This window comes from Heloderma suspectum, chromosome 4, assembly GCF_057233095.1.
Source record: "Heloderma suspectum isolate Gila_16-S chromosome 4, 16-S_ref, whole genome shotgun sequence".
NCBI lineage: Eukaryota > Metazoa > Chordata > Lepidosauria > Squamata > Helodermatidae > Heloderma > Heloderma suspectum.
This window is the reverse complement of record NC_139461.1, coordinates 35,293,405-35,305,783: the sequence shown is the minus strand read 5'-3', so window position 1 is coordinate 35,305,783 and position 12,379 is coordinate 35,293,405.

Below are 12,379 nucleotides of genomic sequence, written 5' to 3'. Positions count from 1 at the left end.
GCTGCGGGCAGCCCTGGCCAGTGGCTCCGCAGAGTCACAGCGGAGCGGAGCCAGCCAGGGAGGATTCCGGGGGGAGGATCCCCTCCATGGATTGCCTGGCACGGAGCCAGGTAAGTGTTTTGTACATCCCTACCTGCACTTCAGGCAAAACCACCATGAGGAAGATATCATGAGGCAATTCCTCCCATGGGGCTTTTTCAGTTCAGGAAGAGCAGGTGGCCTGGGAGGCTGCAGAGCAATGGAAAGATGTGTAATAGAGAGAGAGAGAGAGAGAGAGAGAGAGAGAGAGAGAGAGAACACACACAGCACCCTCAGCCACCTTGCAGTGATTAGGTAAGCTGAAAAATACCACCCCTCAAAAATTCAAAATTCTGCCTCAAAAAGTGGAAGCTTCAACATAGTTGATGTTGTTGCCACTTGCAGGAGCAGTGCCATAAACCCTTAGGAAAACAGAAAGAACCTGTGCTACAACCCCTGCCAATAGTGAGCCCTATCTGTGAGAAACTGTTGGAGAATTTCTCCTCCCCTAGGAGAAATGTTTGGTGAGATTGTCCCCTCAATTTCTCTGCCCACAAATAGACGGGGGAATTTTGAGAGGCCATTTGTGCACAGCTCTGAAATAAACCATTGGGAGCTAAAACAACTCTCTAGGAACTAGAGTAATAGATCTAAAATACATAAAATATTTAAATGTTTAAAATGCCTGGGAGAACCCAAAAAATGTCTTAGTCTAGCACCAAAAAGACAAGAATAGGGGTGACAGGAGAGCTTTCCTGAGGAGTGTATTCCAAAGCTGGGGGGCCACCGCCAATAAAACCCTGTCTCACACAGACACTCTCCAAACCTCGTATTGAAGGAACACTTGAAGAAAGGGTTCCATTGATGATCTTAAAGCACATCTGTGCCTTGATAAAATATATTCTTATGTGCATTGATGGAATATCACAGAACTGCAATTGTATATATGACCGTATCAATATCTTTTAGTGAGGGGAAGAAGAGATGCAAATTAACTGAACACTACAGCCAATTGTGCAAGTTCCAGTTCTGGAATTAATTTTGAAAGGTTTGCTACTTCACCCAGAATTCAGGAACGGGATTTGAGATAGACCAAAAATTTCAGCTAGCTTGTCTTCGACCATTCACTGGTTGGTTAGGTGTGAATCAAAGCTCTCTCACCAGAAATCATGAGGGGGGAGACATTTTCCCCAAATTCTTGGGGTGTGTGCAATATTCTTTGAATTTGGGATGGGATGGGGAGGTAGCTGTGGGAGAGCTTTCTGCTATTCTGAAAAAAAACACCCCCCATTGTAAAGTTTAAAAAGCAAGAACATACTCTCAGCATCTTCTTGGTTAACATAAGCAGCAATCCCACCCCACCCCAAATGGGAGGGGTTTTCTTTGCCCTTGCCGAAAGCAGAATAGTACACCCTGCTTTCAATGTGGGGGGGGTAGCACAATATTTTCAGGAAACTTGGGGGATGATTTTAGCTCAGCACTACTTGGGATGCAGAAGAGAGTTGACCCCATGGAATGATAAACGGAATAGAGGAGGGCAATTCACTCATCCCTGTCCTCAGTTCAAATCTTTCCTTTTCCATCAACTCTGTAAGTGGTTGTGGGCAAATCAGTGTTCCTTGCTTGAAACTTTCTGACATTGTGAGTAATTCTGGAGACACTATTGAAATGAACTCCAAAGAAAGAAAGAAAAATTTAAATTTTAGATGAAGCTGCAGCACTCTGTCAGACCACTGGTCTATATCTACACTGTCTAAAAGTGGCTCCCCAGCACCCCAGAGAGAGACTTTTTACAGCCCTACCTGGATGGAGATGCCAGGATTGAATGTGGAATCTTCTGCATGTAACACACGCTCTATGGATGAGCTAATACAGCTCTCACCAGCCTCATGCCTTCACCCGCAATATGGAAAGATGTCGCCCATCATGTACTACAACTCCCATCAGGCCCCAGCCAGCAGGGGCAATTGTTAAGGATGATGGGATTTTTACTCCAACTCATCTGGAGGGCACCAGGTTGGCATAGACTGCACTGAAGTGACATACAAATGCTAAGTGTTGATACTGACAACCTCAGCCATAAGATCACTTTTGTAAAGGTTAAACAAGTGTCTTGTTTGAATGTCTGTGGTTAATTAATTGGAATGGTGAGTCATGTTGCCTAACCATAACATGGTTCGAGAACTTGAGTGTCTTATTTTTCTGGGAAGCATCAAACATCATGTTGTGGCTCATTTATCGTACACCCACAAAATAGTTTCAACTTTGTAACCAAGTGATGGATTCACTGTATGATTTCTGCATGCATGATGTTGCAATGACTGCAGGCATGTTTTGGAAACTTACCCAATGGTACCAGGCCCTGAAGGTAGCTCAAGGCAACAATTTACAGACAACCGAGCAGAACAACAACAACAACAACAACAATAACAATAATAGGTTGGAGAAAAGGTTATTAAGGGGAGACATGAAAGAGGTGTACAACATTATGCATGGTGTGGAGAAAGTGGACAGGGAGACATTTTTCTCCTTCTCTCATAATTCTAGAACCCAGGGGGGTCATCCCAAGATGCTGATTGGCGGGAGATCCAGGTCACTTAAAAGGAAGAGCTTCTTCACACCGCACATAGTCAAACTATGGAATTTGCTGCCACAAGACATAGTGACTGATGGCCACCAATTTGGATGGCTTTAAAAGGGGGTTAGACAAATTCCTGGAGGAGAAGGCTATCAGTGGCTACTAGTCCTGATGGCTATATGCTACCTCCATAGCTAAGTACCAGAGTCAGTATGCTTATGTACACCAGTTGCTGGGGAACATGGGTGGGAGGGTGCTGTTGCACTCATGTCCTGCTTGTGGGTTTCCTGTGGGCAGCTGGTTGACCACTGTGTGAACAGAATGTTGGACTAGATGGACCCTTAGTCTGATCCAGCATGGCTCTTCTGATGATGATAATGCCAATCCCATCAATGTCCCAGTGGTTTCAACGGCACTGACTTCCAAGACAGCTTGCATGGGATTACAGTCTTTCTTATAGCAATATCCTATACATGTCTACTCAGAAGCATGTCCCATTGAATTCAGTGGGGATTACTCCAAGGTACATGGGTATAGGAATGAGCCTTAATGTTACTGCCTTAAAATTCATTAACAAGGCAATATTTAGCACAGCCCTCATCGGCCTGGTGCCAACCATATTTCTGGGACTACAGCATTCCTAACCATTGGCCATACTGGCTGGAGCAGATGGCAGTCCAAAACATCTGGGGAGGCAGCACCAGATTGGAGAAGGCTGATTTAGAGCATGATCAGCCGAAGGTGTTGAACTGCACACTTACCAAGGAATGAACCCCTACTGAGCGTAATGGGGCTTATTTCAAAGTAAATGTGCAAAGGATTGAACTGTCTGTTTAGCATTTTCAAAATCCATTAATTTCAATGGAAGAGTTAAGCTTTTTCAGCTTAGCGTATGATACCATCCTGTCCTTGTCTTTATTTGTTATGCAATCCTATCTAGATCTTGCTCTTCATCCTTTCCATTTCCCTTTGATCATATCTCAGACTCATTCTTATTTCTTTGAATGTGTTGCATTTTTATTTTTCATTATTTTATCGCTTATGCACAATACAGATGGCATAGAAGCTTCAGGCTCCAGTTTTATAATATGAGGTAATTTAAAACTAATTTACGTGCTGGAGAGGAAAGCCCCACCCTGGAGTTTTTTGTCCTTGAGCATTTTATAATGTTCAGCTTTTTTTCTTTCTTCCTCATGATGACTTGATAAGAAAAGCAGCTGCTTTGAACATTTTCAGACAGAGGAAATGGTAACCCTGACAACATGGTGCACGTGTGATCTTTCAGCACAGCACCTGCATAGTTTATTCACACCCTCATTTATTCCCTCTGTAATAGTAGGAGTTAGAATCCATTAGCTTTGTTAAGTAGTTCCCACTTTGAAACGGCCATTCTTTCCACCTTCCTTCTGTATTGCAGTTCCTCCTTGCATCTCAGACAGAGGATCCCCTTCTTTGGTGTCCAGAGGTGCAGTGTTTCTTTCAGTGGCTGACAGAATGAAAGTTTGGAAGCAGTGGAGGCTGGTGGCTCCAATTGTGCTGGGGCCGTGAATGCATTCTGGGTTTCAGTCAGAACCAGCCAGAACTCTAAAGAAGCTATCTAAGGTGCTGGACCCTGGACCCAAAATAGCACCTTGGACAGCTCTCCTTAGAGTTCAAGCTGGTTCTGACTGCAATCCAGAGAGGATTCATAGCCCCACCGAAATCAGAACCACCAGCCGCCACTATTTGGAAGAGATGGGAAAAGCAGTCCCATGGTGATGGGGAGATTCCGTGGCAGAGCTGTCCACTTCCTAGGTTCTGCCAGCTCACTGAAGCCAGGGCTGGAACTGGGGTGGGGTGGGGTAATTACTTCCCCCCCTCCCATTGCAGTCAATAGGAGGGAATTAATTATGGCAGCTCTGAGGTTGACATAGCTTAGGGCTCCTTTGGGGGCATGTTAGAGGAATAAGAGAGCATTCTGCATCTCCTCAGCCCCCCCCCCCAACATGTTCTGTTTCCCCCACCACCACCAGCACAACATCTGTGTCTGCAGAGCTTTGGCGGGGGGGGGGGGGGTAGAAATGTAAGTCCTGCGGCTGCCCCTTCTCACCAGCAGAGCAGCAGTTATGTCAAATCCAATGGTCCCTCAGCTGGTCATTGGCCAGATTTTGGATTGTGCCCTAAGACTGTAGTCCTACACCTATTCGCCTGGGTATAAACCTCATTGAACACAATGGGGCTTACTTCTGAGTAGACTGGTATATGTTTGCACTGCAGAGTTTGTATTCTTGGGGTGATGAAGCATATTGTTTGGTCACATGATTGAGCCATCAGTGCCCATGATGCACATACTGATTTTTTGTCCCACTATCCCTAAAAATCCTGTGTGACCAAACATGATAGCAGGGGGAAAATAAATAAACAAATGAGTGTGCACACCATGATAAATGACTGGTCTCTCGTACCACCTTCAACTCTCAACTTACCCCCCCCCCCGCATCTTTCTTTTTTACTTGAATTAGCTTAGTCAAGTTCAATAGACATTGTAGCCTGCTGTAGTTAGGACAGATGATCTATTCTGGGTGGGCTACAATGGACATTTAATTGCAAGTACTGTTTTGTGTCGTCACATTGTTAATTTGTTTGAAGACTTTGCCCCAAAATGCCTCTACTAGAGGACACAGCCACCACATGTGGACAAGTGTACCAGTCCCTTGACATCCCCCTCCAACATTTATTTGAAGCTGTTTTGTGGCTTGAATGGGATTAAGTGCCAACTCAGTGTTGTTTCCAAAGCAGAGACTATCCTTCAGAGTACCTGGCTTGGTGCTGGTTCCTGCACCTTCGAACATAAGATGATTCCAGAAGAGGACTTGCTGGGGTAAATGCAGCCTGACTGTCTCTGGAACTCCCATCTCTATGTGCCCCATTCTGCACAGCCACATACAATGGTGTGGTGTCTGCTTGGTAAAGCCCTGATGTGACCAGGGAAATTCTGCACCTAATGCCTCCCTTTGGATTCATTTACCCTGACACTAAGGAGCCTTGTTCCTCCTCTCTTTGATGTGGTTCTCACACAAATCATAAGGAAGGAAAAATATAGCTCTTCCTTTCTCTCTCCCTCTTGCTATCCTCCACCACTTCAACCCACTCCCTTTCCCCAAAACGTTGAAGCATCACTGTGCAGCTTCCTTTGGCTAATGGCCGTCAGGTCTCATTCCTTTTCTGCCATCCTTTCTCTGGGACAGTCTTCATCAATTAACCCATAAATTTCCTTCTGTTTTACTTTATCAATGAAAACCCTTTTTCTTGAAAAGCTCCAACCTCATCTCTACTCCTCCCTACTGGGTATCATACAAGGGCACTCCAGTACCGAGATGATGTTCCTGAAGTTACACATGCTGCATTCCTGTGCATTTCAGCAAACATGCCAGTTTCTGGGCTGGTTTCACTAGACCAACAGCAGCCTGTCCTCCAGCAGAATAGGGAACATTGGAGAGAAATCTCCCTAGCACTTCAGCTAAACTCTCCCTTTCATTTGTGCTTCAGAAGGGCATATTCTGAGGAGTAGATTTCAAACATGCATAGAGACACAAGCAGAAGTGCTAACACCTGCCTTGTAGCAGCAAATGTGTTGCTGCTGCAAAATAAGGGTTAACTTCCAAGGCTTTCATGTAAAAGCTGTCTGGCCTCCATAGTCCTGCTCCAAACACATTTATTTGCACCTCGTCTCTGTCCCCCAAATACTGCTGTTGGTTTTTGTCTAGGGCAGAGGAAATAAATAGAGATGGCTCCACAACGATTCTGTAGTAGGGATGTACAAAAGTGACTTACCTTTCACAGATTAATGTGATGGGGGGGAGGCGTTCCATCCCTCCCCCCGGAATCCTCGAAAAGCCAGCTGTGCTCCGCGGCAGCTCCATGGAGCAGCCGGCCAGGCCCGGCCCAGCCAGGCCAGAGCCGTCCGCAGCCAGATTTCCGGCCGCGGAGGGCTCTGGGTAGGTTAAAAAAAAAAAAAACACGTACGCAAATGGCGGCAGCTATGGCCGCCGCCATTTGCGTTCCTTCTTTTTGGCCGTCTTAATCTACGTAAATATTTACATAGACTATGGCGGCGAAAATAAAGGGGAACACAAATAGCGTAGCGGGCACTATTTGCGTCCCTTTTTCATTCACCGTTTTAGCCTACGTAAATCTTTACGTAGGCTAAAATGGCGAATCAAAAGGGGACGCAAATAGCGCCTGCTACGCTATTTGCATTCCCCTTTATTTTCACGGTCATAGTCTACGTAAATATTTACGTAGATTAAGATGGTAAAAGGAAGGAACACAAATGGCAGCGGCCGTAGCCGCCGCCATTTGTGTACACGGTTTTGTTTTGTTTTAAACCCACCCAACCATGATAGGCTACATAAAGATGACACAGCCTATCACGTCTTTTTTTTTCTTTTTCTTTTAACCTAGCCATGATAGGCTACGTAAATCTTTACGTAGCCTATCATGTCTTTTTTTTTTTTTTTTTTTTACACACGCCTGGAAATGGCGGTGGCGGCAGCTGGTTGGAAGACCGGCCGCCGCTGCCAAAGCCGCCGCCGGAGCCGCCGCCGGAGCTACCGCCGCCCGGAAGATCCGCCCCAGGAGAGTCTTGTCCTGGGGGGGATCCGTGGGGGGCAAGGGGGTGGCAGGCCATTCCGCCACAGAGTTCGGGGGGCCGAATGCACTGGCATTCGGCCTCACTGAGATCCGTTGTGGAATTCTCTGACATCCCTATTCTGTAGCCATTTCTTCTTTTACTCTGTTCCAAATGTTCACAGCTCACCGCCCAACCTCCAGGTTATGAGCCATGCCTCTCTATTGCCTCATCAAACACTGTATTCTCTCTGAGCTTTTTCTCTCCAGTGCACCTCAGGATGGGTGAACAAGCAATTTTTGTGATAGAAACAAAATTTTGAATGGGAAAAATACAGATTTTTAAAATAATATATCCAAATGTGCACTTTCCCCCCATAAAGTAAAGCATGAAAATGTGCATTTGGGGTGGGGTGGGGGAAATGTGCATCGTTTGAATGTGAATGCAAGTTCGGGAATTTGCAGACATTTCTGAGGAACATGCACTCCCATTCATGTTCAGGATTGTGAAAGGGACATGTTTACATGATTTGTGAACATAAATGAAATTCACATATGTCCTTCAGTGCACCTGTTTTTATTTATGTAGTCCAAAATGTCTGGAGGACACCAGGCTGAGGAAGGCTGAACTAGTCTCCCAGTGTCTGACAAGATACACCTTGTATATCTCCAGGTATGAGACAGTGAACTATCCTATATGTCACATTTCCTTTTTCTTCTCCTACAATAAATAGTGTTTACAATTTAGGTATGTAATTAGAGCTACCATATCTTGCTACCAATATGCTCAGCTTTGACGCAGTTGTCCTCACACTCTAATGCAGATGCTTTTTTCTTTTTCTTTTCAAATTCACATAAAATAAACTGAGAACTTGCATCTAGGACACACAGTTCCAAAGTATCCCACCGAGACCGCAACCCAATGTAACCTTACAAATAGTTTCTTCATGACATATTGTTATGCTTTATTTTCTATAACAGAATTAATAGCCATGAGTCCTCTTGGAGTTTTGGGAAAGGAGGGTATTATTTTTTCCAGGGTCGGTAAGCCATTCAATAAAAGCAGCAGTAATACCTCAGTTTATAACACACTCCCAATACTAGGTAATTGCAAACTCAACTCAAACCCTAATTGAATCAGCCTAATCAATAAACCTGTTGAGCCAGAGTACTTTACATTTAATCCAGTTTACTCCCTTGACTTCATTTGGGCTAAATCAGCTTAAATCCTAGTACTGTGGTTCCCAAACCATTTAGCCATATGCTTTGGCTCTAAAATATTATATTATAAGGATCAAATTTATGACAAGCACTCGGTAACAGTAGGGTGCTGTGCTCATAAAGATTTAGTCTGTTTGTTATGCCAATTCTTTTAGGAACTGCCTCTGTGAGGGACCACCATTCCACCCCAGCTCTGTAGGGTAGATCAGGAGCAATGTGCCCTCCACTACTACTACTACTACTACTACTTCTCCTCCTCCTGACTGACACCACACACTCCTGATCAGCTTAAGTTGGGGTGAATGAGGTTCCTATGACATATATCTGGGAATGGGGGACCATCAGCTAAGGTTCCATTCTCCACAGGTCAAGCATCCTTCCATCAAAGTAAAGCCTGTCGTGCAGCCTTACCTAACATGGTGCCCTCCAGGTATTTTGGATTGCCAATCCCATCATCTTGGACCCTGGCTAGGCTGCTGGGGCTGGTGGGCATTGCTGTTGAAAACGTCTGCAGGGCGCCATCTTGGAGGAGGCTGCTGTAGTGTAACTCAGTGGTCTGGGCAGTGTGGGTGATACAAGAAGGAAGTCAAGGCCAGGTGCCAAATTAATTTAGAATATTAAAGGAAGGCAGTGTGTATGCACGATAAAATGACACGAAACCTGAGTAGATGACTAATATACTGAGTAATCTTATTTATTTATTTATTTATTTATTTATTATATCCTGCCTTTTTTCCTCCAAGGAGCCCAAGGCGGCATACATGGCCCTCCTCCTCTCCATTTTATTTTCACAACCACTCTATGAGGTAGATTAGGCTGAGAGTCAATGACTGGCCCAAAGTCACCCAGCGAGCTCCATAGCAAAGTGGGGACTAGAACATGAGTTCCCCTGGTCCGAGTCCAACAGTCTAACCACTATGCCACACTGGATCTCTCATTTCTCTGATGTAGCAAGTACACATGTAGAGAGTCAGTGTCACTCCTCAAAGACAATTTCTTTGTAGATAACCTCTTAGTATTCATTTTTGGCATGGGCGGTGGGGGGACAAAGGATGCCAAAAAGTCCCAGGAGGGTGAGATTAAATCTGTGGAGGAGCAAAATGCATTGCTGCCCCCATGGCCTGGACTTATTAGTTCCAGTTGCAAGAAGTCCCTGGTAAGTCAGTCTGAAATCAACCCTGTATTAAACATGCCACACAAACATTGTCCAGAGATCTACTTGCAGGATAGCAAGGCTCTCTCTCACCATTCCATTGAGCTCTGCATGCCAAACATACTTTTTTTTTAATGGGGGGGGGATTTCACAAGACTTTTGTGATGTGACTTCAGGAAGCGGGGGATAATGCCGAAAGAAAAGACAGAATAAATCCTCCTTGGCAGAGGTAAGTCCCTTGGTGTGCCTAAAATAGGCCTGTGAATTGTGGCCTCAGACTTGGGCTAATCTATTCACCTTGCTGATGAATTACACAGAGTTTCCCAGCATGCAACATGTACATCTCTTGCCTTTTGCTCTTTAGGAATGTCTGCAGCTCAGGGCACGTTGTGGCTGCCCCCGATTACAAGACAAGAGAGAGATGTGGTTACAACAATCCTCAACCCAGTTCTCCCGGAGCAGCACAGCCAAGTCCGGCGGGCGTGTTCCAGAGTGTTAGTGGTTAGTGGCTTGTGCCTGTTTCACATTTCTGTGGCACTGCGAGATTCAGCTTAATTTGTAATGTTTTGAAACTGTCATGTACAACTAACCTACGTTTAAGCTGTAGATCTTTTTTGTAAAAAAAAAAAGCAATGCTTCCAAAAAGTTACAATGCAAAATGACATAGAACTCAATCATCATCATCATCCTGGGCACATTCATTTCTCAATGAGTATAAAATAAATTGTTTTAAAATGCAAAGACTTAAATGATCTTTGGTGTATTTTCAGGTTCACTTTAGAGCATGTATAGAGAACTGGTAGGTAGCCTGTTCTCTGTGGAGGGCCACATTCCCTCAGGGGTAATCTGCCAGGAACCACATGCTGTGATTGGGCATGTCAGAACCAAAAGTGTGTGGGCTCACCCCTTTTCTCTCTTTCTGCCCCCTCTGCTCTATCTCTCTCTCTCTTTTTCTGCCATCCCCTTCTCTCTGTCTCTCTCAATTTCTGCCAACACCACCCACCTCTCTCAGTTTTTGACACACACCCTTCTCTCTCTCTCGCTCTCTCTCTCTCTCTCTCTCTCAATTTCTGACACTCCCTTCTTTCTCTCTTCCACCCCACACAGTGGGCTTCCGATAAAGAGACAGATCATTCTTGCCAGAGCTCTGAACTGATCACTTCCAGAGGGCTTTTGAAATTAGGCCAAGGCCCAGATGCATCCCTGGGGCTGCTGGTTGCCCTGATAGAGAAAGTCCAACATTAATGAGTGAGTGAATCAAAGTAACATCTGTTGTGCAGCATGATCCTACACATGTTTACTCAGAAATAATTCCTGCAGAAGATCAGATAAAGAAGTTTCAAAATCATGAAATGGCGGAGGCTTGGCTGAACGTAAAAAAGCGAGAACTTTGTTTTGTTTTCCAACCTCATGAATTGGAATCTTTAAACAAGCTATGTTAATTGTTTCTATTTAGTCTATTTGATCCAGGCTAACTCAGAAGATAAATGATTATATATATATTTGCTTACTTTCTTTCATTTCTTACTTTTTCTTGCTTTTATTTTAAAATAGATAATATATCTAGTATAAAATATATTACTGAATGTTGAAGGTTTATATTAAGTTTTATTGTTATATAATATTGGATTCGATATTGGGGGTTGGACTTGATGGCCTTGTAGGCCCCTTCCAACCCTACTATTCTATGATTCTATGAATATTATATATATATATATATATATATATATATACACACACACACACACACACACACACACACGCACACACACACACACACTAATAATACTAGGCTTTTCTTTTGGGAATGAATTCTAGGCCTCCTTTTTGATATAAGATTGATGATATGATATAGAAATGTAAGGTTGTATACTAAATTGTAAGATTGTTAAGGTTATAAATATAGTCTTTAAAATAGAATGACATTGGAGACCAAGGGGTGTTGGAGCTTAAATTCAATTCGGTGGGGGGGGGGGAGCGAGGGGAAAGGAATTTTCTTCTTTTTTCTTCGCTTCCTTTCCTACTCCTTTTTCCCTTTATTTTTTTCTCTTTTTTCTTCTCTTTTTGTTATTGTGGTGTCCTCATCAGAATATTGTATTGCTAGGAAATTGAAGCATTGGTGAGGTTGTTGGTAATTTTTTTTGGGGGGGTCCCCCTGCCGTGATAGGCTACGTATACTTACGTAGCCTATCACGGCAGGGGGGGGGGAAATCCCAGTGTATGCAAATGGCGGTAGCCACCACCATTTGCGTATGCTGGGGTTCCCCCCCCCCGCCGTGATAGGCTATGTAAATACTTATGTAGCCTATCACGACGTCTGCAGGGACACAAATGGTGTCCCTGCGTTAGCCATGATAGGCTACGTAAGTATTTACGTAGCCTATCATGGCTGAAGAGGAAGACATGAATGGCAGCCGCAGGACGGCCGCCATTCGCACAGCAGTGCGGATGGGAGCAGGTAAGTGCTCCATTTTGCGCGCCTTTCGTGGGGTGGGGGCGGCGGGCACTGGCATTCAGCCTCACCGAGATCCATTGTAGAATTCTCTGACATCCCTAACTGCAAACTGCTTGTGACAGTGGGGGAATCTGAAGAGAAGTATTGGCATGGGACATGCAGGCATGTTGATATGAAGATAGGCCTTCTGTTAGGTCCCTGAGAACCCAGCCATTAAGGGCAGGGGTGGGCAACTTGTGGTCCTCCAGATGTTGTTTGGCTGTAACTCCCATCAGCCCTAGCCAGCATAGCCAAAAGTGAGGAAGATGGGAGTTGTTGGTCAAAACACTGGGAAGGCCACAAATCA